The sequence below is a fragment of the Lissotriton vulgaris genome, chromosome 2_1 (genome assembly GCF_964263255.1).
Source record: "Lissotriton vulgaris chromosome 2_1, aLisVul1.2, whole genome shotgun sequence".
In the NCBI taxonomy this organism is placed as follows: Eukaryota; Metazoa; Chordata; class Amphibia; order Caudata; family Salamandridae; genus Lissotriton; species Lissotriton vulgaris.
The window spans coordinates 1,551,493,071-1,551,520,659 of record NC_141687.1 but is presented as its reverse complement, the minus strand read 5'-3'; the positions used below and the strand labels follow the sequence as shown (position 1 = coordinate 1,551,520,659).

At 49.7% G+C, this 27,589-nt stretch overlaps 1 protein-coding gene and 1 pseudogene across 1 annotated transcript in view; both read left to right on the top strand.

Moving 5' to 3' along the window:
* The window catches only part of LOC147732888 (TGF-beta receptor type-2-like), a 407,586-nt gene that overhangs the window by 367,641 nt on the left and 12,356 nt on the right, over positions 1-27,589 (top strand). The gene's annotated exons all lie outside the window — the stretch shown is intronic.
* LOC147732889 (protein S100-A11-like) lies at positions 24,218-24,525 on the top strand (annotated as a pseudogene).

Below are 27,589 nucleotides of genomic sequence, written 5' to 3'. Positions count from 1 at the left end.
GCTGCAGGCCAAGCCCAGGATGAGAAACAATGACAGGTTCTGATCCAGTCCCGCACCAGACTGAAGCAAGTTGCTGGTGGGGTGTTCCCCCCGGGGCCGCCCTATGTAACTTTTGTCCTGCCCGTCCCCACATGATAGGCAGGGGGCAGAGTAAATCTAATTTTTTAGGGCAATCTGGACATCTTTGGGCCTTATCCTTGCTTATCCGGTTTGTGCTGCACAAAGGGGTTGGGTGGACCGCCCCCTTGAAGGCAGTGGTGGATCTTCCGCTAATGCGGAGGAGCGTCGCACCACTGCTTTGCAGCAGTGTAAATAAAGGAAAAATTAAAAGATAACTCGTTATAATTTTATTTTTTCCTACTTCAGCTTTGCGGGGCGGAGTGGGGCTTGTCTGTCATCATCACAGCCAGCAGGGGGGGGAGTGGTATGTGCATTTAAGTGTGCCTGAATGTTTGGCCGGCCGTCTTGAGATGGCCAATCAGTCATGTGCACTTTGCTTGTTCTTCACCCAGGTTGCATTACAGCCTGGTTAGAGAACATGCCCAGGCCCCCAGTCCCTGTCTGAGCGCAGCACCACAGCGCTCAGACCAATCACAATGCTGCATTGAATCAATGTGATTGGCTTAGGGAAGCCTGAGTGCTTCCTGGATGCTCTGTTCCGGGACAGGCAATGGTGGAGAGATGCAGTGAGACGCAGCGAGGGGGTACGTTTTGTATTTTTTTTTTTATTTACTCCCACTCCCGCTCTCCGCCACCCACTCCTGATCCGTGCCCGGCGCACCTACTTGCAGGAGAGGCCTGGCAGCCAACCACTCACATTTCTGGCCCAAGGTTGAAGGCCCTACACAGTGGGGTTTGGGTTAAATAAGAGTTGAGCGCATTTCCTGGCCATAGGCCAGGCCATGAGGCCAATTCCTGCTCTAAGGCCGTGTGCCGCAGAAGTTGGGAACACAGTGGGGTGGAGGCATAGCCCGGCCACATGCTATGTCCAACAGCCTACTTCTGCTGAGCGGCTAGCAGAAGAGCAATAAGGCAGGTACCCTTTCTGCAGACAGAGTTCATGCATCTGGTGCTGCCCAATGCCCATATGTCCTGGGGAAACAGTAAACTCTCAGTGACGCCACAAGCAAGATGGAAGCCACCTCAGTGCTGACCACGCGATAGTGTTTGTACACTGGACGGCCATGTGGACAGTGACAATACCACTTGGGATAGAGGCCCGCTCTACCCTATGTCGGCCACACTGCCCTACACGTTTGTTACACGCAGTCACCAAACGTGAGCCGTGGTAATGGATTAATGTAGAGTGGGGTGAAATGGACAGTGAAGGTTGGGGATTTCGGCCACTCTCGTCAAAGGTTTATTTTGTTACGCAGCAGGGACATTGAAGGCCATGGCATTTGTCACCCACAGCTCCTTTTCACACACAGTAATGCTCTACTATGTGATCCATTATTTATCGGCCACCTTCTCTAAGCATCAGAACATGGCAATATATGCAACAAATTTAAGGCATCTCTTGATTTATAGTGCCATCTAGTGGTTCTACATAAGGCTGCAGCCTTACCTTGCCATATGAAAACGCTGAGCGGAATTTTAACCTCTGAGAGACAATGAGTGATATTTAATTAGCGTGATAGCAATCGTGAAACAGCTGGCCTGTGCTATAGTTCTATGGAAGGCACAGCATGTTTACTTTAGAAGAAAATAACAGGCCACCGCCTCTACTTAATTTGTTTCCTAATCCTTCGACAAATTAGGGCGTTGCTCGTCCTCCAGTGGACAGCACCAGTCAACAATTGTCCTTAGGGGTACACGATAGAGTCATTCATTGCACGGTCAGGAAGGGAGGATGCTGGGAACTGTAATCTGGTGCCAGCTTTTTAATCGCATCCTTCAGGCCAGCACATGAGATTTAGAAGCGGCATTGCAAGAAAATGTGTTTTATGTTGCAGACTGGAATGTGTATTCCAAAATATAACATTTAATGATACAAATATAGGGCCACATTTATGAAAACTGTCACATTGCTGCGACAAAACAGCGATGCAACAGTTTTCACTGCGCCCTCCTTGCAAGACGATGAATGCACCATATTTAATGTACGGTGCTCCATGTCGCAAGGAAAGACAGATATGTATCTGTTGGTCGCAAAAGTCACACATTGCTGGAGTTGTGATGCAAGCATGATGCAACTCCAGCAATGCATGGGGTAGACCTGTACCTATGGCACTGTGTCAGGAGTGGTGTGGCTCAATGGTTAGAGGCGGCAGACCCGTAAGCAGAGAACGGCCCGAGACCAGGGTTCAATCCCGACGCGGCAGGGTCGTGGACCAGGGTCAAACAGACTCGATAATTCTCGCCTCGGTGCCTACTCTAACCAGGGAACACACTCGGCAACTCTGGGCATTAAGCTTGCCTCATCTCTACAACGGCCCCCCACAGATGCCGGGTATGCCTGGTTTCACCCTGGAGATACCCAGAAAAGGACCATCTCACAGGGAAAAGCAGGACGGGTTCCCCAGCGGTCTTCAGCGCCAGGATACTCCATGGAGTCGCAGTGCGCTTTACAAGTACACCCACATTTACATTTACAACACAGTGGCGGCCTAGAAGTGTCACTGTGAAATCTTATAGATTTTCAATCAATCAATCATAACACTTGTATAGCGCGCTACTCACCCGGAAGGGTCTCAAGGCGCTTGGGGGAAGGGGGCCGCTACTGCTCGAACAGCCAGGTCTTGAGTTGTCTTCTGAAGGCGAGGTGGTCCTGGGTCAGCCGAAGGTGGATGGGGAGGGAGTTCCATGTCTTGGCCGCCAGGTAGGAGAAGGATCTGCCTCCGGCGGTGGCTCTTCGGATGAGTGGTACGGCGGCGAGTGCGAGGCTAGCGGACCGTAGCTGGCGGGTGGGCGTGTGGAAGGTCAGGCGGTCATTGAGGTACTTGGGGCCCAGGACGTGGAGAGACTTGTGTGCGTAGGTGAGGAGCCTGAACGTGATCCTCTTGTTGACGGGGAGCCAGTGCAGGTTCCTCAGGTGGCCGGAGATGTGGCTGGGTCGAGGGATGTCCAGGATGAGTCGGGCGGAGGCGTTCTGGATGCGTTGTAGTCTTTTTTGTAGCTTGGCTGTGGTTCCGGCGTAGAGGGTGTTTCCATAGTCCAGCCTGCTGGTGACGAGGGCTTGGGTGACCGTCTTCCTGGTTTCGTACAGGATCCATCGGAAGATCTTGCGGAGCATGCGGAGGGTGTGAAAGCATGAAGAGGAGACGGCGTTGACTTGTCTGGTCATCGAGAGGGAGGAGTCCAGGATGCAGCCCAGGTTGCGTGCGTGGTCTGTCGGCTTGGGGGCGGTGCCCAGGGCTGGGGGAACCGGGAGTCGTCCCAGGCGGAGGGTGATGGTCCAAGGATGAGGACTTCCGTCTTGTCTGAGTTCAGTTTCAAGCGGCTGTTCTTGATCCACTCGGCGACGTCTTTCATCCCTTCGTGGAGGCTGGTTCTGGCGGTGTCGGGGTCTCTGGTGAGGGAGAGGATCAGCTGGGTGTCGTCGGCGTAGGAGATGATGTTGAGGTTGTGTTGGCGTGCGATGGCTGCGAGAGGTCTCATGTAGACGTTGAAGAGGGTGGGGCTGAGTGATGATCCTTGCGGGACGCCGCAGATGACTTCGGTGGCCTCGGAACGAAACGGGGGGAGGTGGACTCTCTGTGTTCTTCCAGCGAGGAACGAGATGATCCACTTCAATGCCTTCTCTTGGATGCCGGTGTTGCTGAGGCGTTGGAGGACTAGGGTGCGGTGGCAGACAGTGCCGAACGCGGCGGAGAGGTCCAGGAGGATGAGTGTTGCTGTTTCCCCGTTGTCGAGGAGGGCTCGGATGTCATCGGTGGCTGTGATGAGGGCGGTCTCTGTGCTGTGGTTGGCTCTGAAACCGGACTGCGAGGGGTCGAGGGATCCATTCGTCTCGAGGAAGGCGGCAAGCTGTCTGTTGGCGATCTTCTCGATGACTTTGGCAGGAAAAGGGAGGAGCGAGATGGGGCGGAAGTTTTTGAGGTCGGTGGGGTCCGCTGTTGGTTTCTTCAGTAGGGCGCTGAGCTCGGCATGCTTCCAGCTCTCCGGGAAGGTGGCGGTGTCGAAGGAGGTGTTGATGACATCTCGGAGTTGTGGTGCGATGGTGGAGTCGGCCTTGTTGATGACGTGGTGGGGGCAGGGGTCAGTCGGAGATCCGGAGTGGATGGTGTTCATCGTGCGGGCTGTGTCTTCGGTGGTTACTGCGGTCCAGGTGCGGAGGGTGGCGGTGGGATGTGTTGGTTCGACGGTTGGGTGCAAGGATGGTGCGCCAAAGCTGTTTTCAGCAACACTTCTAAGAGGCTTTCTTGCGGAGGAACGCCCATCCTGCATACATTATACCTGATGCAGGTATAATGTGGCGCAGGGCTTTACAAGGTGACGCATCTGCGTAAATACGTCCCTTTATAAATATGGCGCAACATTGGGCATTGTTTACGCCTCCGCTGCATCATGAAAAGTGACTCAACGACGGCGCACTAGTGTTGCAAGGCCCTCATAAATAAGGCCCATAATGTTTTATCGTCACTATATAAGCAAAATATTATGAGTAGCAATCAGGGCACAAGGCAAGGGTAGACACAGGGGGACAGCATCCTTCTGCTTTTTAAGAGATGGTACGCCATCCCCTTTAGTCTGAGGCAGAGGGAGGGAGGGCGATGTCCACTGTATGGTGAGCTGAATAGTGGCGTCCCCCTCTGTGCCACCCAGCCATGGCTGCCAACATCTGACATCACAGAATGCAATCACAAACTTGTCCAATGTGGCCCCACAAATGTGCCTTTCTTGTTACTTCTCAGGTAGCACTCACTCTACTTCAGAGCGACTCACTTGGAGCTCCTAACTGCATTCAAAAGGATATTTGGTTGTACCATTTGGTCGCTGTATTCAGTGGCATCAGAGTAACATGGGCACACGTAGGCAGGCCAAAGCCCCCCGACCCCAAACCTTGTTTGTTACTGTGCAGGAAAAGTCGCGGGGACAGGTGAATAAAGCATTTTTTTACGAATTAATGCGGTTATTGGATGTTTTAACTGAATCTCAATATTTCTTCTTAATTCTGAAACCACAGCACTTTTTTATGTTTTGCTTCTTCCTCCTCTCTAACTTGAGGGTCAAGCAGCCGCAGTGCCGGGATACAATTATGTTGATAGCATATATCGATATCTCATGAACCCGTAAATTTGAATCCCTAGAGGTCTAGGCCTGCCATTTCAGGAATCTCCTGGCCATGCGCCACATGATGCAGACTAAGTCCCTCTTTGTATCCATGCCTGGTGGAAACACACTGCACAACTGAGCCTGCAATCTGGTCACAACAACTGAGCCAACCCGTACCACGGAGACAGCTGTTGGTTCATTAACATTACAGTATAGATTGGATACAGAAGGAAGGGCATTAAATACATCATCCGCTCCACTTATGCATTATGGCGCATGTTAAATTCAAATTCCTAGTCGTTGTGTATTCCATCCCAACGAGAGGACATTTCAGAACGCGGGGAGTTTTGTGTTTGCTTTACTTGCTTCTACTAAGATGTACAACGTAGGATATTCTCATGAGAGGTGGTTTTAGTTAAGTCCCTCTTTGTGACATAAATAATGTTGGAAGAGGTCGACTTCCTTCATTAGCATAAAAGAGGGCTCACGAGTGCCTAGAAGACCAGCACCATCTGAATTAGAAAAATCAACCTGCTTTAATCGGTGTATGTACCATTATCCATGTGCTCAAAGGAATGTAAATGTATTTTAGGTTAAAAAAAGTGTTTAAAGAATTAAAATGCTATAGTCTGTCACCTATCCATTAGGACGTTGAGTGAATATGCACACATTTTCTTTACTGTGTTTTCTTACCCAATTCAACAACAAATATACATTAAAAAAAACTAGTCGTATTTGCTAAGCCCAGAGGCAAACACCGCACAAAACGTTTAATAGTTTGGTGTCGAATTCACGCTGTAAATTCTGAACCAATCAGTTTAAACTTTACACTGTAAACGGTTACTGAAAAAATCATATGCACTAGGAAAATCTTAGACTCTTAACTTCTGCATGTACTGTGTATTCCTACGGTTTCTGTGGATTCCTTCAGATTTAGATGGAAATCTTTAATTCCGTTTCACAAAGAATTTCGTAAGCAGAATTTATAATACAATATTGTTCTTTTGCTTTGAAGTGAGATCCAGACAATCCCCTCAAGGTTTTAATTCAAGACCCTTATTTATTGCCAATGGGAGAAAAGGGGAAATCTCGAAGGCTTTGTTCACCCTTCTCGTCCCAGGATGACATATTACACTTTAATCTTGTTGGACTTCAATTCTTACAGGCGGTAAGATTCGGGGAGATAACATTAACATTTATTATCGCACTTTTCCAAACTTATCATTTATTTATATCTGCCAAACTGCAAGTGATTAAATAAGAGGCGTTATTTTCTCAGATTAATATTTTTTTCCCCGACTTCCATGGGGGGAGGCTGCGCCAGCACAGCCACTGAGTGAATTTTGGATTTACAAGTTACAAAAAGATATTTGAACTATGTGCCAGTGAACCTAGCCAGGGCGTAACACGTCACTTTAACAGTTGTCTAGCAGGGGGTTTTACGCATTCAGGGGGTTTCAACTACTGACAGAATGTCTGAGCTTTACTATAAATTAAATTTGGGGCACAAAGACTGAGCGGCTTATTTACAAGGCCCTTGTACCATCAGTATGTCACTGTTCCCCATATTAAAAGTGAAGCACCAGCGGCTCTAGGGCCTTGTAAATAAGACCTTGAGATTGCAGCCATGAACAGACTACTGGTGCTATAGGGTCCCCAGACAGGCTGTGAGGATGTGGAGATCTGCTGACAAGCAGTCCGCAGCTGCGGCCCTCCATTAGGGCAGAGGAGCGCCGCCACCACCCTCAAATAAAACAAAAATAAAACTGGTTTTAAACCCATTTTATTATTGTTTATTTTAATCCCCCTGGACCCGGCCCCCAGGAATCTGATGAGTCTAGGGAGCAGGTCCAGGGAGATGACACTGCTCCCTACAATGGCAGCCAGACAAACTCTCATGCTCAATGAAGCTCTCTCCAGCCCCAGCTGCGTTGCTGGGGTTGGAGAGAGCAGCCACAGGCTCCCATCAGCCTGGGAGTGCAAATTGCCAGCCCTCAGGCCAATCCTGATGCTGCTTTCTTGCAGTGCCAGGAATGGCCGCAGTGCAGTCTGGGAGCCTGTGCCTAGAAAAAGGACAGCGTGATGCGGCAGTTCAGGAGAAATCTTATGTCCCTACAGTGTGGGCTTAGTCCCGCCTCTGCTTCCATTGGCTAGCTCCATAAATGGAGGCTAGCCATTGGAACAGAGATCTGTCCGTCATGGCCGGACCAGAATCGTGGGCGTCCCCAAGATTTTTTCGCTCTCCGCCTCTGCGATGTCGTCATCGCGGCCGTGGGCGGGGTTTATTTTTGTTTTTGTCGAGGTTGCTTTTCGTCATTCCGCCGCCGGAGGAAGTCCAGGTGAGTGCTTTCCGTGTGTTCCCGCACCCCCCTCCAACGGAAGAGGCCTCCCCGACCCCCCCCCCCGCTGTCCGTTCCCGCCCCCCGTGTCCTTGTGCTTCTCCCCGTTCCCGCCCCCCTCCCGCTGTCCGTGTGCCTCCCGCTGTCCGTGTGCCTCCCTCCAGCTTTGTGGGGTTCACCGTGGAGCGTCGATAGAAGATTGTGGTTTCTTACTACTTGCAGAGTAGTCGCATTCCAGAGGACTTTCCCTTCATTATCCATCCCTGCTTTTCGAGTAAAATTGAGTAAAGCCTTGCCCCTTAAACAATTATTGGGTGACGGCGATTCCCGGGCAGTGCACGTGACGTGGGCCACATGCCGTATTGAGGGAGTAGTTGTAAAGAATTGTATTAGTTTTTTAAAAGCGGATGAACAGTGTTCTACGGTGCCGGCGCCTAGTGAAGCTTTAAGAAAATGTAGGGTAGCATTTGGAAATACAAAACTGGAGTTTCGTAGCACTGCATGTCAAAAGTGTTGCTGTTACTGAAGTTTGGAAGAAGAAGAATGATAGACTGACAGTCTCGCTGTGATTTAAGTCTGTGGGCTGCAGGTTGCGCGAAGATGTCGCAGTGAGCGTTTCATCCACCGGATTTATTTGACAAATCGATGATGTCACTTAAGGCGATGCAGGGGCCCCTCGAGCATGACTGAGTAATATGGTCCCTGCGTGCCAGGCTTTTATCAAGATTTGTAAGTTTAGGCGCTTCGCACTGTTTAAGAGGGTGGTAAACTGGTAATCTAGAGAAAAACATTTGTAAAATAAACACTGTGTAAGTACTCGTCTCAAATGAATTTTCCCTTGGGCGCCCGTTCCCTTTTAGTATCCACCCTAAGTCACAAACTCATTTAAAGTTCTTCTCTAGATGTGCGCTTTACTAGGTGCCTGCAATTTGTCCTGTAGCTCATCCTGTACTGGTAGCGCCAGCCCATCGATGCACACAGTCCATCTTCTCCACTGTGTGACCACACGACTTTCATGTTTTTTATATAGCACTTCTACTATTTCTATAAGCACTAGACCTTAGTAAAGTCTTCCATTTTGCCCGTTCTTCTATATTTGAAAACACCAACGATCTCACCCGCTGTCTACACATGAGGGATCCCGAGTGTGTGCGTGCGTGTGACTGCTCCAGAGTGTGTGTGAGTGTGTGTGTGTGTGTGTGACTGCTCCAGGGTGTGTGTGTATGTGACTGCTCCAGTGTGTGTGTGCGTGTGTGACTGATCCAGTGTGTGCGTGCATGCGACTGCTCCAGGGTGTGTGTGTGCGGCGGGGGGGGGGGGGGGGGGGGGGGGGGGGGGGGGGTGTGTGTGTGTGTGTGTGTGTGTGTGTGTGTGTGTGTGTGTGTGTGTGTGTGTGTGTGTGTGTGTGTGTGTGTGTGTGTGTGTGTGTGTGTGTGTGTGTGTGTGTGTGTGTGTGTGTGTGTGTGTGTGTGTGTGTGTGTGTGTGTGTGTGTGTGTGTGTGTGTGTGTGTGTGTGTGTGTGTGTGTGTGTGTGTGTGTGTGTGTGTGTGTGTGTGTGTGTGTGTGTGTGTGTGTGTGTGTGTGTGTGTGTGTGTGTGTGTGTGTGTGTGTGTGTGTGTGTGTGTGTGTGTGTGTGTGTGTGTGTGTGTGTGTGTGTGTGTGTCTGCTCCAGGGTGTGTGTGTATGTGACTGCTCCAGGGTGTGTGTGTGTATGTGACTGCTCCAGAGTGTGTGTGTGTGACTGCTCCAGTGTGTGTGTGTGTGTGTGTGACTGCTCCAGTGGGTGTGTGTATGTGACTGCTCTGGTTGTGTGTGTGGCTGGCTCTGGGTGTGTGTGGCTGGCTCTAGGTGTGTGTGGCTGGCTCTGGGTGTGTGTGGCTGGCTCTAGGTGTGTGTGGCTGGCTCTAGGTGTGTGTGGCTGGCTCTGGGTGTGTGTGGCTGGCTCTGGGTGTGTGTGTGGCTGGCTCTGGGTGTGTGTGTGGGTGGTAGTAGTTGCTGTCTGCTGAGCTCGTCCGTAGGGTACAATAGTTCTCACATTTGCGAGAGATTAAGCTATTGGCAATGTAAATGACAATGCCATTTATTTATCTGTTTTCAAAACCAACACATGCATACAAATTTTGTCATTTACAATGCCAATAGCTCTAACTTCTTCTTTTGTCTACTGAAATTTCCCCACCGCCCTCCTCAGTCCTGCCTTGTCACTTTGGCAGGAGACTGGCTGCTACTGAAGCAGTGCCGTTCCGTCATGCCAAAATCAGAAGCGCCGCTCTCAGACATTTTTAAAACTCAGGGATGGGCTGTATTCACAGGAATACGGTGCACCCCGGTGTTTCTCTTAGCACTGGCGCAAAAAAAGCTGCCTAGCGCCAGCACAGGCACCCTGCAGCCATGTTGCAAGGGTGCCTGCGCTTCATGGGCGATTGTTTATGTGCAGGAAGGAACTCCTTCCTGCACATAAACAATCGTTCATGGTGATTTGGTCTTTCTCTATGGATTGCAGAATTGAGCACACATGAAAAGAGCAAAAAACAAGGAGAAAATAATGATTCCTCCTCGCAGCACCATTCTAACCCCTGGTAATCCATGGTGTTAGAATGGTGTTGTTTTTGGTGCTAGCTCAGCCTTGTAAATCTGGGGAGGCATAAAAAACGCTGGGTGTTCTGGTGGAACGCTCACAGCAACACTTATTGCTCGGCCCTTTACCGCAGAGTACTGTGACGGAAAGGGGCACATTTACAAGGTGGAGTTACGCCATGTTAAATGGCTTAGCACCACCTTGTAAATATGGGAAATGGCGCTACGCCACTGGAGAGTCAAAACAAGTGACGCACTTGTGGAGTTTGGGACTTGTAATTATGCCCCTTTGTGTCTGCCTCTACTTAAGCAGCATAGGCGATCATATACCAGAGCCAATCAGAAAGAGAGCAAACATCAGAAAAAAGGTGCTATTGTCTAGGAAGGTGTACTGTGAATGCATGTGTGCATTGTACACAAGCTAGGTTCTGCAACTTGCTTTCAGAATCGCTGATATTGATGTAGGGCCACAGCAACCACATCACAGAGTGGGCCCACACCCGTGTGTGCAGCGAGGCAGAGACCTTATGGTGTTGCCAGGTGGACTAATCAGAAGAAGGAGATGACCAGGGAGGCTTCTGGGTTGGCCAGGCAGCCGCGGCCCGTGGAGGTAAGAGCTGTGGGGCCATATGGGGGGTATTTCGACGGACGATGATGAATGAAAATAAAAGTATTTATTAAATTTTCCCTCGTCATTGTCTGTCGAAATACTCCCCACATGGCCCCACCGCTCTTACCTGCATGGGCCGCAGCTGTGGCTAGAGTGTTTTCCACTGTGAAGGCTGTGTGATACTGTCATGGACTTGGCGCTTTATATGCCGGTAGAAATTGTAGGTGTCATTGTATTTGATGCCTTACATGTTTGGGGCAATTGTGCACATTGCAGTGGCTGTTATCACAGCCACTCCAGTGTGGCAGATAGGGAAAGTGGCATGACTGAGGCACTTTAAGCTCTGAGGCAACTGAGCAGACTATCGCACTGAGGACAGTTTCATAGTTAAGGTGTTTTCAATATGTGGACGTTCTGGATATAAACTTGGCTATGGTGCTTTAAATACTGGGACGGTTGTGGGTATTTGGTGTGTTATGTGACAAGTGAATTGTTGGCACAGACACTCCCGCTATGAGGAATACTGGCACCCATACTGCCAGGTAGAAAGCCCTCAAGTGACACCTTCATTCTGGCATCATGCATTGTGGACTCTGCCCCTTTCTCTAAAGACCATCAAACATCTGAGCAGGGGGGGAGGAGCTTCGCGGGCAACCAAGATGGCCGCGTAAGCTCGGAGCTCCGCGGACCCTCCGATCCTCCGCAAATATCCTGATCGAAATCCTGATCCACGTTAGTGGATTCTACTTGTTGACGGGTCACTGAGGCGGGAGCCGCTTTCTGCCTCCAAATTGGTGGTTCCTACGCTCAGCTACGTCGAGTGAAACTCCGTGCCAGGGATGCGCCATTGTCTCCCCGATCTCCGTCACTCCGCACGACTGAAATGCGTAGTGGCTGCTTGAGGTCCCTACTGGCGAAGTGCTTGTGACTGAGGTGCTCACTATCATCGGCCTGGCCTGAATATCTGGCTTCGACCCCTTTTCTTGGTTCGCTTGGCTCTGGCTTAGGCGGTGTGCCCCTTTGTTCTCATCGGACCCATCATGGCGGGCAGAGGGGACCCCGACAAGGCGTCGAACAAAGGCGTTCGCGGCAAGACCCAAACACAACTGAACAGGATTGAGCGGTATGTTCAGCCGCGGACGCCACCTGCTGCGGTGGCCTCCACTAAAGACCTTCCTTCGGCGGGCTCGCCCGATGGGTCCGAGCCTACCCTCAGTGGCATTATGGGGGCCATCGCGGGCATACGGTCCGAACTGCATAAACAGCATGAGGTCTTGACTCACAAGGTGGACACTTTGGCAGTTGATCTCACACTTATCAGGGCCGACCTGGGTAAGACTAATGACCGTGTGAAGTCGTTGGATATCAAAACCTCTAGCCTAACCACCGATGTCTTGGACCTGCAGAATGAGGTCCGGACTTTGCGGTTGACTGCTGATCATTTCTCCAGGAGGCTGAAGGATTTTGAGGGACGTGCCAGGCGGCAGAATGTCCGAATCATTGGTGTTCCGGAAGGTTCAGAGGAAGCGGCAGTGGACCTTTTTGTGGAGGAACTGGTACAGACACATCTAGCGCCTTCTGGCCTGAGTAATTTCTTCTCAGTGGAGCGCGCTCACCGGGTTCCGGGCGGCCCGCGGAAGTCGGGCATGGCGCCTAGACCCATCATTGCACGGCTCCTTAACTTTCAGGACCGGGACGCGATCCTACAGGCGTCCAGAAGGCATGGACCGCTTAAGTTCCAGAATTCTGAAGTACATTTCTATCCTGATTTCACCAGGGCTGTTCAGAGACAGCGTCAGAACTATGCGGGAGTGAAACGGCGACTGAGGGACATGGGCTTTAAGTACTCGATGTTGTTCCCTGCCAAGCTTCGGATTGAACATGATGGTCATGCCCTGTTCTTTGACGTCGCGGAAAATGTGAGCGACTGGCTGGACACTCTGCCGCAACGCCAGGAAGACCACGGCGAACACACTGGAGGCGCGACTGGTGGTTCTGATCAATGAGACTTGTCTCTACTGCAAGGACTTTGGCGGTTGGTGGCCCTGCTATATGTGACTGTCGATACTGTTATTGCGTTGACTTTGCCAATTCTCCTGTCGTTTACAAGGAGGGTGGCGGGAGGTGTTCGTGGGGATTCCTTACTCCTCTGGGGGCTTCTCGTAGACTAGTTAATGGGGCGACAGGCACACTGCTCTTTGGGGGGGCTCTTTAGTCTGATGCAGGGGTGCAGGGTGGGGGGTGGGACTGGGCAAGTTTATTTGTTTGTTTGTTCTTTCTTTCTTTCTTTTCTTAGGCAATGGGTCGTGTACACTGTTGAGTTTCACTTGCTGTTGAGGATTGTTGGGGTTGGGTGGGGCGGGCGGCACGATGATGGGGGGTAGGAAACTACGAGTACTCAGTTGGAATGTTAATGGGCTGGGTGACCGTATCAAGAGAGGGGTTGTGATTCAACTGCTTAAACGCCACATGCCTGATGTTGTCCTTCTACAGGAGACGCACTTAGTTGGGAACACGTGCAAAGCACTCAATCGTAAGGGGTATAAGATGGTGGCCCACTCCGGGTTCTCTTCGGGCTCTCGGGGGGCGGGTGTCCTTGTACGTACGTCCCTTCCGCTTGAGATAGACGCCACCATGATTGATGAGAGAGGGCGTTACGCCGCAGTGGCGGGGAGATGGGAAGGGCGTGCCCTGACGTTACTTTCGGTTTACGTTCCCCCAGGCCTACAGTCTAGTACTTTCCAAGACCTTGGTGGCGCCATTTTAACTTTGCCTGCTGGTTTGTTGGTTGTTGGGGGTGATTTCAACTCAGTTTGTTCTGGCTCCTTGGACCGACATCCGCCTAGAGACCTCCGGAGCTCCCAATTGTGGCTGCCATCCTTCCTCGAGTCCTTGGGCTTAGTGGATAGCTGGCGGCTTTTACACCCTACGCTCTGCCATTTCTCCTTCCTTTCCGGTGCACATGGTAGTCTTTCTCGTATAGATTATGTTCTCACCTTAGCAGCACACGCGCCTGCCGTGTCTGAGGCCCGATTTTTGGCGCGGGGCATGTCCGACCATTCCCCGTTATGGGTTTCATTTGATTTTGACATAGTCCTGTCGGACCGACCGGTGGCGGTTAACCCGTGGTATTTCCGCAATCCCAAAACTCGCTCTCTCCTAGCCAAGGCTATCGACCTTTACTTTTCAGAAAATGAGGGATCGGTTGGCTCGGCCGCGACTCTGTGGGAGGCATTTAAGACTGTTTTGAGGGGCGAGGCTTTCGCTCTTATAGCGGAGGCCCGTAGAGTCAGAGATGCCGACTTGGTACGCATCGAGGAGGAGGTTATGAGCCTTGACTCCCAGGTGGGGCCCGAACCCGACCCCGCTCTCCTACATGCCCTTTCCCTCAAACAGTCTGAATACCACGATCTTGCCACAAATGCCGCCCTGGCCTTGGCTAAGGAACAGCAAGGTCGTATCTACGACGTTGGTGACAAGGCTGGGAAGTTGCTGGCCTGGTTGGACAGGAGGGAGGTGGCCGGCCGCGTCGTGCCCGAGATTTTGGGCGATGACGGGGTTGCTGTCTCTGACCCCAGTGCCATTGCCGAGTCTTTTGCTGATTACTTTCGGAGTGTCTACACCTCTACTTCGGACCGTTCCGAGGTTGACTCGACAACGCTTCTCTCGGCCGTTGACCTTCCCTGTCTCTCTGAAGAAGACCGTGATGACTTGGATAGAGACATATCTGCCGACGAGATCGCTCTTGCGATCCGTTCGTTGCGGTCGGGTAAGGCACCTGGTCCCAACGGCATCCCGGTCGAGTTGTATAAGATTCGGCCAGATGTGGTTTCCCCGCACTTGCGTACTATGTTTTTGGAAGCGCGAGCCGCCGGCCTTCTTCCCCGTGACCAGAGGTTGGCCACCATTGTGGTCATCCATAAGGAAGGGAAGCCGAGAGACATGTGTCGCTCTTATCGTCCCATCTCTCTCCTGAATGTCGAGCCTAAGATCCTTGCCAAGCTACTCGCCAATCAACTGATTGGAGTTATTGGCGACTTAGTGCATCCGGACCAGTCGGGCTTTATTCCTCACCGCAACACTACCCTCAACTTGCGTCGACTCCACGGCGCCCTGGCTAGGGCCCATACCCTGGAGGAACCCGCAGTCCTCGCTTCTCTTGACGCCACAATGGCCTTTGACTCTCTTGAGTGGAGTTACCTCTGGGCAGTGTTGACGAAGCTCGGTTTTGGCCCGGTGTTTGTGGGTTGGGTGAAACTTCTCTACGCTAATCCACTGGCTAATGTTACTGTCAATGGCCGTCTATCGGCGCCTTTTGCCCTTCACTATGGAACCAGGCAGGGTTGCCCCTTGTCGCCTCTTTTGTTTGCCCTTGCTCTTGAGCCGCTCGCGGCCATGCTGCGCACGCACCCTGATCTGCATGGCATAACCTGGGCCCCCGGCTTCGAGGACAGGGTTTCCCTTTATGCCGACGATATTCTGCTCTACTTAACCTCCCCCTGCAAGTCACTCATCGTGGCATGCGACGTACTCAGACTCTTTGGACGGTACTCTGGCCTAGTTATCAACTGGGCCAAGTCCTCCCTGTACGTACTAAAAGGGGACACGCCGCGCCTCCCCAGAGGCTGCAACATCCAGGTGGCCGGACAGGGTTTCAAGTACTTAGGGATTTACATCTCCGGGAGTTCGAAGGCGCGATATGACCACAACTTGCTCCCTCCTCTCCAGCGTCTCCGGCGCGATGTGGAGAGTTGGCGCAAGCTTCCGCTCTCCCTGCTTGGCCGTGCGGCATTATTTAAGATGATGTCTTTGCCCAGGTTCCTTTATGCTTTGCAGAACACCCAAGATCCGGTTCCGGCCCGCTACTTTAGGGAGATTGAGAGCCTTCAACGTGCCTTGGTCTGGGACGGTCGGCCCCGCGTCGCTGTCACGAAGCTCACGCTTCCGTGGTACGACAGGGGCATAGCACTGCCGGACGTGCGTAGGTATTACTGGGCCTCCCAACTGGCGGCTATTAACCATGGTCTCTACGGTCCGGTGAACAGCCCCGGCTATGCCATGGATAGATGGCTCCTGGGCGGTGGTAATTATTACCGGGCCCTATACTCGAGGTCTTTGGATAGGCGGATGTCGGGTCCAACGAAGACAGCGGTCCACATCTGGCGGGCGATCACCAAGGCGCAGGGCTGGCAGGGCAGGCTGACTAGATTCACCCCTCTGTATGACTCTGATATTTTGGGCAGGCTGTGGCACACCAAGGGCTTCGATAAATGGGACCTCATAGGCATCTCCAGGGTGGACGATATGATCTCTAAGGGCGAAATCAAGACCTTTCTTCAGTTGCAGGCTGAATACCAGTTGGGCGGCTCGGAGTTCTTCCGCTACGCCCAGCTGCGGCACACGCTGCTCTCTGCCAAACCGACGGAGGGGGCGATTCCAGAGAGCTCCCCCTTGGAAGACCGAGTGTTGGATGGCCATATGCCCGATAGTGCTATCTCATTGTCGTATAAAAAACTAATCAATGTCCGCACCGACCTTCTCCTTGGAGTGCGTGATCAGTGGGTGGGAGATGGCCTAGAGATCGACGGTGAGGATTGGCAGAGCGCAGTGTCCTCCCCTAAAGAGGTCGCCATCTCCTCTCGTCTTAGGCTGGTGCAATTCAAGATCCTGCACAGAGTGTATGTGGTTGGCCCCCGGCTTGTGCGTATGGGATACTCGCCCGACGGACTTTGTCGTCGAGGCTGTGGTGCCCTTGCTACCTTCCTGCACATTCTATGGGAATGCCCCGTCATAGCCTCCTACTGGAGAAGGGTGCACCGGATTATGAGTGAGGTGACTGGGGTGGTGGCGAATGCGGAAGCTCGGAGGTGTCTCCTCAACATCTGGGAACCATCTGATCACAACACGGCGCAGACCCAGTGGGTGACCCTGGGTAACATGGTGGCCAAGCGGGACATCGCGCAAAAGTGGGGTGCTGCCACGGCTCCCCTTGTGGTACAGTGGAAAGCCAACATGGATTGGTGTATGTTCCGGGAAAAGACGGTTTATGTTGCCAGGGGTAGGCCCCAGAAATGGACTAAAGTGTGGGGAGCCTGGAATGCTTACCGGGGTGATGCATCGCCCCACTGCTTTCTCGCAGTGCGAGAAGCAGAAACATAAAAAACATAATTGGACAGTCAGCGGGCGCACTGTTTTTAACAATGGTATGGTAAGCACAACTAGAATAAATCTTTGCTTGGTGCTTATTCTTAACCAATTTTAAACCCTCTTCTTTTGGCTTCTTTTCCTTCACACCTTCTTTTGCACTGCACACCCCAGTCCCATCCTGTCTACCACTCACCTACATCGAGTGGTACACCACACTGTCGTCTCTTTACTCTAGTGAGGATACCCCCTACCACCGGGTTGACCTCCTAGGAGAGTACCAATAATCTCTGACGGGTGGTACGGATAAAATCCCAAATGATGAAGGGCGGATCCGAATGGTGACTGATGGGTATTTGTCCTCGTCCACGGAGAGCTCTCTGTGACATTACCTGGTTGTAAGGGTGAGTTCTGGTCTGGTTTCTTGTATTTATGGGCACATTTACCTGAGACCCTCTGGTACCTTTGTTGTATATTGGTTCTGTTGGGGATAGTACCCAGAGCTTGGTCTTTAAATCTCCCCTAGGTCCCCCTCCACCGTTTTGTGTTTGTAGGACTGGAAGTGAACAGAAAGACTTTTTTTTAAAGCCTTCCTTTCTGCTCTTCATCCAAAAACGAAACAATGCGCTTTCTAAAGCCTTTTCCCTCCTGCTTTTGATTTTTCTACCTGACTCTTATTGGTGCCAGTAGACTTTACATACCAGCATGCCGTGGGGTTCGACTCCTTTCAGTTTGCAGAACAGAGACGTTTTCTTATCACAAGGCATTCCACGAAGATAAAAATATAAAACCAATATCAGGATACACGACCCTTGAATTTTAGAGTGGGGGCGCCACCCCCTTTAGCCCTAGAGCGAGGATAAACTGTCCTAAGAGAAACTGGATAAAATATTTGATGAATCAGGCTAAAGGTCCACAAGCCAACTGGCACTCTAGTCCCACTGGATCAGTTTCTCTTTTAGTGTTGATGATTATTCATTTTTACACTTTTTTACTATATTTTTTTCATACAATTGTTGTGCATATTTTATGATCATTATTTGGTCGAATAAAGATACTACTTCTAAACTGTCCTTTTATTTGTAAGATGAGCACTGGTCTGATCTCGGGCTCCCTTCACCACAGTTGTTGGGATGTGTTATCTTTCCAATAATTTTTGCATGAGTCACCCCCAATGAGCCCCTATTCCCCCTTACAGGGTATTTTGAAACCCCCTGGCTTCATCCACTGGAGGCTTTGGGCGTACACCTACAGAGCAGGCATCTCCGACCTGCAATTACTATTTTTTTTATAGAGGTAAAAGTTTTATTTACAAAGCATTTAAATCGAAGCACTCCACAAAGAATATTTTTTCTCTTATTATGAGGAGTCAGTAGCAGTATTCCTGGTGGGGAAACCGCTCCAAGCCATTCTGACTTTCTTGGTGTTTCTGGGCGCGAACCAAATGGGCCAGCAAAGTCAGAACCTGATAATGCTGGTCCCAAAAACCTCTGGAAAGGAGAGCAGTGCTAGAGGGGCTGTTGTGCCCAACTGCCACCTGTCCTACAATACCTAATCTGCCCTCCCCCACCAGGACTTCTACAGAAAGAGCCTCCTAAAAGCCCAAACACACATTTACCCACCTTTCTGCGCAGGTGGTTACTGTATGTGGAGATTTAAGACAGTTATTTCCCCGGAAGGGGAGAACCCATTGATTTGGGACTGGCATAACCCGTTGCACGTTATTTTGCATTCAGGGGGAAATAATGGGTAATCTCCAGATTTAGGTGCAGGGATAGTGACTAGAAACAGATATTATGGCCTTTCGGTATTCCCACACCTAGGGTTTGAATGGCCTATAGGGTAATCTGGCAGTTCCCGAAAAGCTGGTCTAACAGGTCAGTATATGGGCTGGTTTTTAGGTCTCGCGTCAGCGAGAGGCCTATTGCTGCCGGCTTGTCAGGAATGTTGGACAGGGGATGGGCACGCACTTTCCCTCGGCGATTTCATCGCCTGTATGCGCACATCCAGCACGGCGCCGTGCACATCCCCTGTCCCACATTCAGAGAGCAAGTCAGCCTTTCGAAATCGCGCGCACACGCACACAGAGACACACACACACATGCACAGCTACACACACGTGCACGCGCACACACATGCACCCCCCCACCACCACTACTCACGGGCTCACGCACACACACAGCCACGCATGCACCCCCCTCACCACTCACACACACGCGCGCACAGAAACACGCACACAGACACACACACATATCCCCCCATCACTCACTGGGCTCTTTTGCTACAGGCTCCACACTCCCCTGGTGTTTTCTCTGCCGCCTCACCACACGCGGGGCTTCCCTCACGCCTGGGAGCCCCGCGTCACCGCTGCTCTCCATGGAACGGGCTTCCCGCAAAAAGCGGAAGTCCCGCCCCACGAAGTGACGCTCCCGAACTTCCGGTAAGCTGTTCCTAAATCCTAATTAGCCAGATGATTATGTTAAATTTAAGATTATGTGCAAGAGTAAGTAGCCCGCAGTACGTGGGGTGCCAAGCCCTGTGTGCCACCTTTGATGGTTTATATGAACCGGGCTAGTTTGTTTATTATTAACCGATGTTGATTATAGACTGCAAGTTGAAAAATTGTTGCCGTATCTAAACTATGTTCAGCATATGAAATATAGGTGTATATATAATACCACCAAAAAGCAAGCTTAATTTAATAATGCCATATTTCCCTGCTCTGTATCCTTCCTCCGATGCAGAAATAGTAGTTTTGATTAATGGTACATCTGTTGCTGGGAAGAAGAAAAAAACCTAGAGATGTGTTCCAAAACCACATTAACAACGAAATCTAAATCTCTCCCCGGCCCCCTCTTCGAGAAAGTAGAACAACCGTTGTTTCTGACATTGTAAGCACCATATTTTCAAATGTATTGCTGTGATCAGATTATCAGGAAGGGAGGGGTTCAACGTCATCATTAGGCTCCCCTTCAGGTCCATTGAATGAGCACAGTTTGGTGGGCCGAAAGCACTCCTGCTACCTTTCAATATTTCAACTCAAATTCTTTGGGCTCTCGTTCTTTTCCGTTTTATTTGCATACAATAACTTGTCATCCAATGTCGTTCTTTATTAAGCAGGCTAATTGTGCCTAGGAACTTAACGTTGGGAACAACGCCCAAATGAATACCCTACTCCCATATCTTTTTGGAAACGTGCAATTTTAAACGATTTTCTTTGGCTCACCATTATTCCTAACTTTTCTGCACCAGATTTAGAAATGGATAAGAATCAAGAATCTTAAAAGAAAACCTGACGGCTACATTTTGTGGCTAGAGAGTGAGCTACCCCCCTTTTTAGAATGCCTTTGATTGTGCTGGCTTTGTTGTTTGATAGCAACATAACAAGTATTTGTAAAGCCCACGTTCACCCAAGGTTATCTTGGTGCTGAATAACATGTTTGTTACGCTACTCAATGGTCCTCATTTTATCGACCTGAACATGTGACTATTGGGTCGAGCACAGGCCTCTACAGTGGACGCATTTGTCCACTAAGCCATCAGACCCAGCACACAGCTGCCAGGACCCACAGCAGATAAACTCTTGTGCAATTGCAATATTATTTCAGGTCCCCTAGACGAGCTGGGCCTCTTAACACTGTTCTCTATCAAGACCATGTTTCTTAAATGCAAATTGTTCGTTCTTTACCTAAAAATGGAGAACTTTCTTTTAGGGCATAGAAACTCCTTTGAAGGTAAAAAGGTTTAGAATATAAAAAGCAAAAAGCCGGCAAATGAGAGTACTTATTCGAACAGGCAAAATATTACTTTTTGAGAATTAATTAGACTAATAATGTCCATTATGAAATGTTTTCTTTTGAAATTCGACACCTCTTGATACCAAAGAAATTGATTTTTCTCCTTAAGCCTAAATGGAGCATTCACTCTTACAATTTTTCAAAATTTCAAAGTGGAAAAAATATGAGGTGCCTTTGTTAATTGAGATATTGTTAAACTATTTCACTTACCCAAAATGAGCAGGGCTCAAGATAAGCTTGAACGTGCACTAGTTTTTATCCCCTTGAAAAACATTTCCTGTAGCCATCTGGCTTGCCTAAAGATTCTTGTCTATCTCAGATTGTCCATATAATAAATGACATTATTCCTTTAAGTAATTAACCATCTGAATTCAGCAGAGTTCCTTTAAAACTCAAATCAACTGTCCTATATCTACTGCTAAAGAAACCTTCCCTGGATAAAAGTACTTCTGGTCCTTTCAGTGTGGTTTCGGTATATGATCTGAAAACAATTATAATTAACTCTAATGTTAGACCTTTTAGCTGTGTTAGGCAGTTGACCATCTTCTCCGGTGGTTTTATGCTTGCTTCTTCTCCAGTGGTTGTATGACTGCTTCACCCAGAAGACCCTTTTGCAGTGCAAGAATCTTTCCTCTGATCAGAACCAAGCAGCCCAGCCTAGGTCTTTTACGCACTAAAAAACCTGTTTGCCATTTCTGCAAGAGCCCTCCCTATCTCTCTTGGCTCTTATGTTATAAGAATTTAATATGGCAGTGTTCTCCCTGTATGCCAGTGATAAAAAGCTTATTAACATTCAAGATCTGATTCTTGAATTGATACCTTCCTTAATGCTCCTTCGGCTGTGAAATGATGAAGGTGCATAAACCTTTGGGTATTCCTGGGTGTGGCAGAGCTGCATGCAGTGTAGGTCCATGCACACCACAACTTCGCCTTGCTTTGTTGTATTTTTGCATTGTTAATGTTCACATTTGTTCGCAATTCGCCATGAGCCTTTCGTTTCTGACTCACTCTCTCCTACCCCTTCACTGTCTTGGCCTCTCCACTCTTCCTCTATTTCTGTCTCACTCTCTCCTGCCCCTTTATTGTCTTGGCCTCTCCACTCTTCCTCTATTTCTGTCTCACTCTCTCCTGCCCCTTCACTGTCTTGGCCTCTCCACTCTTCCTCTATTTCCGTCTCACTCTCTCCTGCCCCTTCACTGTCTTGGCCTCTCCACTCTTCCTCAGTTTCCGCCTCACTCTCTCCTGCCCCCTCACTGTCTTGGCCTCTCCACTCTTCCACTCTTCCTCTGTTTCCGTCTCAGTCTCTCCTGCCCCTTCACTGTCTTGGCCTCTCCACTCTTCCACTCTTCCTCTGTTTCCGTCTCAGTCTCTCCTGCCCCTTCACTCTATCTATCTATGTATCGCCCGCACTCTATCTACCTATCTATCGTCCTTACTCTACCTATCTATCGCCCTCATTCTATCTATCTATCTATCGCCCTCACTCTATCTATCTATCGCCCTCACTCTATCTATCTATCTATCTATCTATCTATCTATCGCCCTCACTCTATATATCGCCCTTACTCTATCTATCTAACGCCCTCACTCTATCTATATATCGCCCTCACTCTATCTATCTATCTATCTATCTATCTATCTATCTATCTATTTATCTATCACCCTCACTCTATCTATCTATCACTCTCACTCTATCTATCGCCCTCACTCTATCTATCGCCCTCACTCTATCTATCACCCTCACTCTATCTATCTATCTATTGCCCTCACTCTATCTATCTATCTATCTATCTATATATCGCCCTCACTCTATCTATTTATCTATCGCCCTAACTCTATCTATCTATCGTCCTCACTCTATCTATCTATCTATCTATCTATCGCCCTCACTCTATCTATCGCCCTCACTCTATCGCCCTCACTCTATATATCTATCTATCGCCCTCACTCTATCTATCTATCTATCGCCCTCACTCTATCTATCTATCGCCCTCACTCTATCTATCTATATATTGCCCTCACTCTATCTATCTATCTATCTATCGCCCTCACTCTATCTATCTATCTATCGGTCTCACTCTATCTATCTATCGCCCTCACTCTATCTATCGCCCTCACTCTATCTATCTATCGCCCTCATTCTATCTATCGCCCTCACTCTATCTATCTATCGCCCTCACTCTATCTATCTATCGCCCTCACTCTATCTATCTATCGCCCTCACTCTATCTATCTATATATTGCCCTCTCTCTATCTATCTATCTATCGCCCTCACTCTATCTATCTATCTATCGGTCTCACTCTATCTCTCTATCGCCCTCACTCTATCTATCGCCCTCACTCTATCTATCTATCACCCTCACTCTATCTATCGCCCTCACTCTATCTATCACCCTCACTCTATCTATTTATCTATCGCCCTCACTCTATCTATTTATCTATCGCCTTCACTCTATCTATCTATCGCCCTCACTCTATCTATCGCCCTCACTCTATCTATCTATCTATCTATCTATCTATCTATCTATCTATCTATCTATCTATCTATCTATCTATCTCCCTCACTCTATCTATCTATCACCCTCACTCTATCTATCTATCACTCTCCCTCTATCTATCTCTCACCCTCAGTCTATCTATCTATCGCCCTCACTCTATCTGTCTATCGCCCTCACTCTATCTATCTATCTATCTATCTATCTATCTATCTATTGCCCTCACTTTATCTATCTATCTATCGCCCTCAGTCTATCTATTTATCTATCGCCCTAACTCTATCTATCGCCCTCACTCTATCTATCTATCGCCCTCACTCTATCTATCTATCGCCCTCATTCTATCTATCTATCGCCCTCACTCTATCTATCTATCGCCCTCACTCTATCGCAGGGGTCTCCAACCTTTTATGTAGTGAGAGCTACTTCTGGTCAGTGAAAATTGTCGTGAGCTACTAAACCCCAAGCAACTCACGCATTTTTCCGAGAGACCTCCCGCGCCCCATTTCATTGGTGTTAAACCTAATTTCTTCAGAGCCCATACTGTGGTTTGAACACAATACTAGAGAGTTCCCAAATATTATGTTTTTATAGTTCTTACTGGTACTGTACAGTGGCTTCGTACTGCTAATATGTCAGAACTCTGCGTTACCCTTTTATCAACTTCAGGAAGGTTGAAGGCTAAGTTTGCCTTACCAAACTGAGGCCTCGCCCGGCTGGTGTGACACACAGTTTTGCAGCAAGTGCCAGTACCTCCTGAGTCCTTCAGGTCATTGCTGATAAACTCCAGAGTCCATGCATAACTACCGAGTATGCTTGTGTAGGCACACTTTTTGTAGACACCAGAGGACAGGTTTTGGGGGGGAGGAGGAATGACCCCTGAATCGCTCTGGACCTGCCTTGAGGTCATCAGAGGAAGATGTAGGTTGGCTGTGTGGCTCAATAAAGCTGGAAAGCTTTCTGCTTGCCTGATGCTCGTTGCTCCTAGTCCAGAGACAATTCGGACACAAACGGCCAGCCCTTTCCAGACTTTCACAATGGCACAGATGTGTACAGATCCGAATGGGGCTTCAGAAATGGAGCGCTACATGGAATACCCGATCACCACTTTTCAACCATACGCTGGCAAGGAAGGAGACCGCAGCAAAATGTCATTCGAAGAGTTTGAACATTCCATTACTGGAGCGTAAAAGCTTAAGAAAGAGACACTGAAGAAAATGATGGCCTCCTAGTCTACTCTAGCCTTTGGTGGTGTTGATGGGAAGATAGATAATCAGAGTGACTTCCAGGAGGTTTTAGCCTAATTGAGGGTATGGTGATTGCCTGCCACAAGGCAATAATGTGAAGGCAACTCTGCACCCAAGTCAGATCTCAAGATTGCACAGACGTACATCACACTTTGCTTCTTTACAGTTACCTTCCATAAAAGATTACAACACATTTGTCATAATGATCAGAAATGGGGGGGGGCACCCCCTGGTGTCCTCTGGAACAGTCAGGCCTTTGTTAGGCACAGTGCTTCCAGTCACGTGAGTGGTCCTTTTTTTAGTCCTTTCTTCTTGCCTTAACATTAGATTATGGAATATCAGGCCTCGTCCTAGCTAGACCTAAAAGTAATTTCATACACAACTGAGCGCTACGAGAGAAACAGACCCCTCCAAGCACATCGGTGCCACAGGGGCAGCGCTGATTCCACAGAGAGAGGAAACGGGCTAAGGTAGCTCTCTTAACAATGTGGGGTGCTCGAGAGAAATGGAGGCGGCAAGAAGTCCATAACGAGGCACATGAGACGGTCCAAGACAGCGCCGACCACTGAGAGATAAGATGGGCTGAAGCGGCACTCTAATATTAAAGTGAGGTGCTCGAGAAGGGTGGGAGAGGCAGGGAGACCACACCGAGGTGCATGTGATGAGCCAGTCAGAGACAAGCTGCGTGGGCTGAAAAGGCCCCAGGGCAGAGCCACGCAGGTGAGACGGACTGAAAGCGCCCTAGACTACTGTCTGGCATGGGAGATCGCCTGAAACCGCCCAGAGCACAGATAAGCGACTTGAGCGGAGAGAGCCCCAGATCACAGCTAGTCAGGGCAGGTGGTCTGGGAAAGCCCAAGAGCACAGTTAGACATGCACGATGAGCTGGGACAGGCCCAGACTACTGCCAGGCCTGCGAGATAGGGAGAGATAGACCCAGGCAAAGCAGGACCAGTAAAACATGAGAAAGAAGGCGCTTGATTTTCTGTGAATGGGGCAGAGAAAACGTACCGTTCACTTAAGACACGGGGTTGCAGCTTCCAGGAAGGTATTTTCTTATAGAGTGATGGCTTCCTTCACTTCATGCAGGGAGTGTCCTCGTGCAGGAGTGAAGCCCCTGTCCCACTGGGGTAACTGTGTAAAATGATGTCCCCCCACAGAATGTGATGAGGTTCAATGGCCTTCAACTAACTGCTCCCCCCCCCCACCCCACGCGTTTGGGGGCTCTGGAGGCTGGACTTCCCGTTGCATCGTGGGGGCTGCATGCAGGGCCAAAGTGGGGGAAACAAAAACATCCCTGGCAAAAATGCTCAAACCTGCCTGGCTCCCTTCGTTTTACTGTGCAACCTCCCACTTTCCAACCATCCATCCGCTCTCCCTCTCTTATTTTCTCCTCTATCCCTCTCTGATAGCTTTCTCTCCACCTCCCTCCCTCTCTTGCTGTCTCTCTTGAAGCCTCCTCTGCCTGCTTCAGTTCATCTCGGAAAGCAGGGAAAGGTGACAGAGGCACCAGAGAGGCCCTGTGCCTTCAACAACGGCCTCCAAGGGCTCCAGACCAGCGGGGAAACAGAATACACAATAGAATAAAAAGAGGGTCCAGGCCTGGCTCCGTGGGCCATCGTTACAAATCTGCCCCACCCTCACTGGAGGCGCTATGGTGTTAGGGCTCCTTGCAAGTGGCAGATGCGTCACTCAGAGGCTTCTTCCATTGCACGCGGGGGTGGGTTGCTGTCCCGTCCAGACCCGGCCTGACCTTCAGCGCCATGGTCTTGGGCTTCCAGCCAGAGGGACAAGTGTCTGCAAAGGTATCCTCCTCCCCACGCCGCATAAAGCGCATATTGTTACACGCAGCGCCCAGAGCCCCGTCCCTGACGCCTGCATAGCCCGCCCTAAGGCAGCATAAAAGCGGCTTCAGTACCTCTGTCCTTGACCTGGCCGGGGGCCCCAGGGAGCTGAATGGGCTCTCCTCCATGGCAGGCCGCCCCTCTCTGCCCACCGTCTTCATTGATAATCCCAGATCAAGCGCCTCCCAGGGCCTCTGAAAGGAAACGTTTTGCACAACAGTAAATCCTGAGCTATAGGTCTCTTCCATGGCTGCTGTGTGTCTCCCTTTTCTAAGCACGGGAGATAAGCAGCCCATTGTAGAGCTTGACTGTCTACCCAAGCACGGTGTGGTATAATCAAGTCACTGTTACAGCCTGTTTTTCTGTCCGGGTGCACCAAGTGCTACACGCAGAGCCGTGTCTGCAGCCAGCCAGTGTATCTGTACATCAATCAGGGCAGTGTTTTAGAGGAACGTCATCCTCTTCGGCCCGCCCCTCCCCAGCTAAGCTCGAGCCAATCTGAGCAGCTGGATTGGGTGAGGACGGGAATCGGACCCTGAAAACGACCTAATTGCTCAAATAACACTAAAGGGATACTAAATTGAGCACCAGGCAGCGCGAGCTATTCGCAGGGTCTCGGCGAGCTACCGGTAGCTCGCGATCGACCGGTTGGAGACCCCTGCTCTATCCCCCTCACTCTATCTATCGCCCTCACTCTATCTATCTATCTATCTATCGCCCTCACTCTATCACCCTCACTCTATCTATCTATCACCCTCACTCTATCTATCGCCCTCACTCTATCTATTTATCATCCTCACTCTATTTATCTATCGCCCTCACTCTATCTATCGCCCTCACTCTATCTATCACCCTCACTCTATCTATTTATCTATCGCCCTCACTCTATCTATTTATCTATCGCCCTCACTCTATCTATCTATCGCCCTCACTCTATCTATCGCCCTTACTCTATCTATCGCCCTCACTCTATCTATCACTCTATCTATCGCCCTCACTCTATCTATTTATCTATCGCCCTCACTCTATCTATCTATCGCCCTCACTCTATCTATCGCCCTTACTCTATCTATCGCCCTCACTCTATCTATCACTCTATCTATCGCCCTCACTCTATCTATCCATCGCCCTCACTCTAGCTATTACCCTCACTCTATCTATCTATCGCCCTCACTCTATCTATCTATCTATCGCCCTCACTCTATCTATCTATCGCCCTCACTCTATCCATCTATCGCCCTCACTCTATCTATTGCCCTCACTCTATCTATCGCCTTCACTCTATCTATCTATCTATCGCCCTAACTCTCTCTATCTA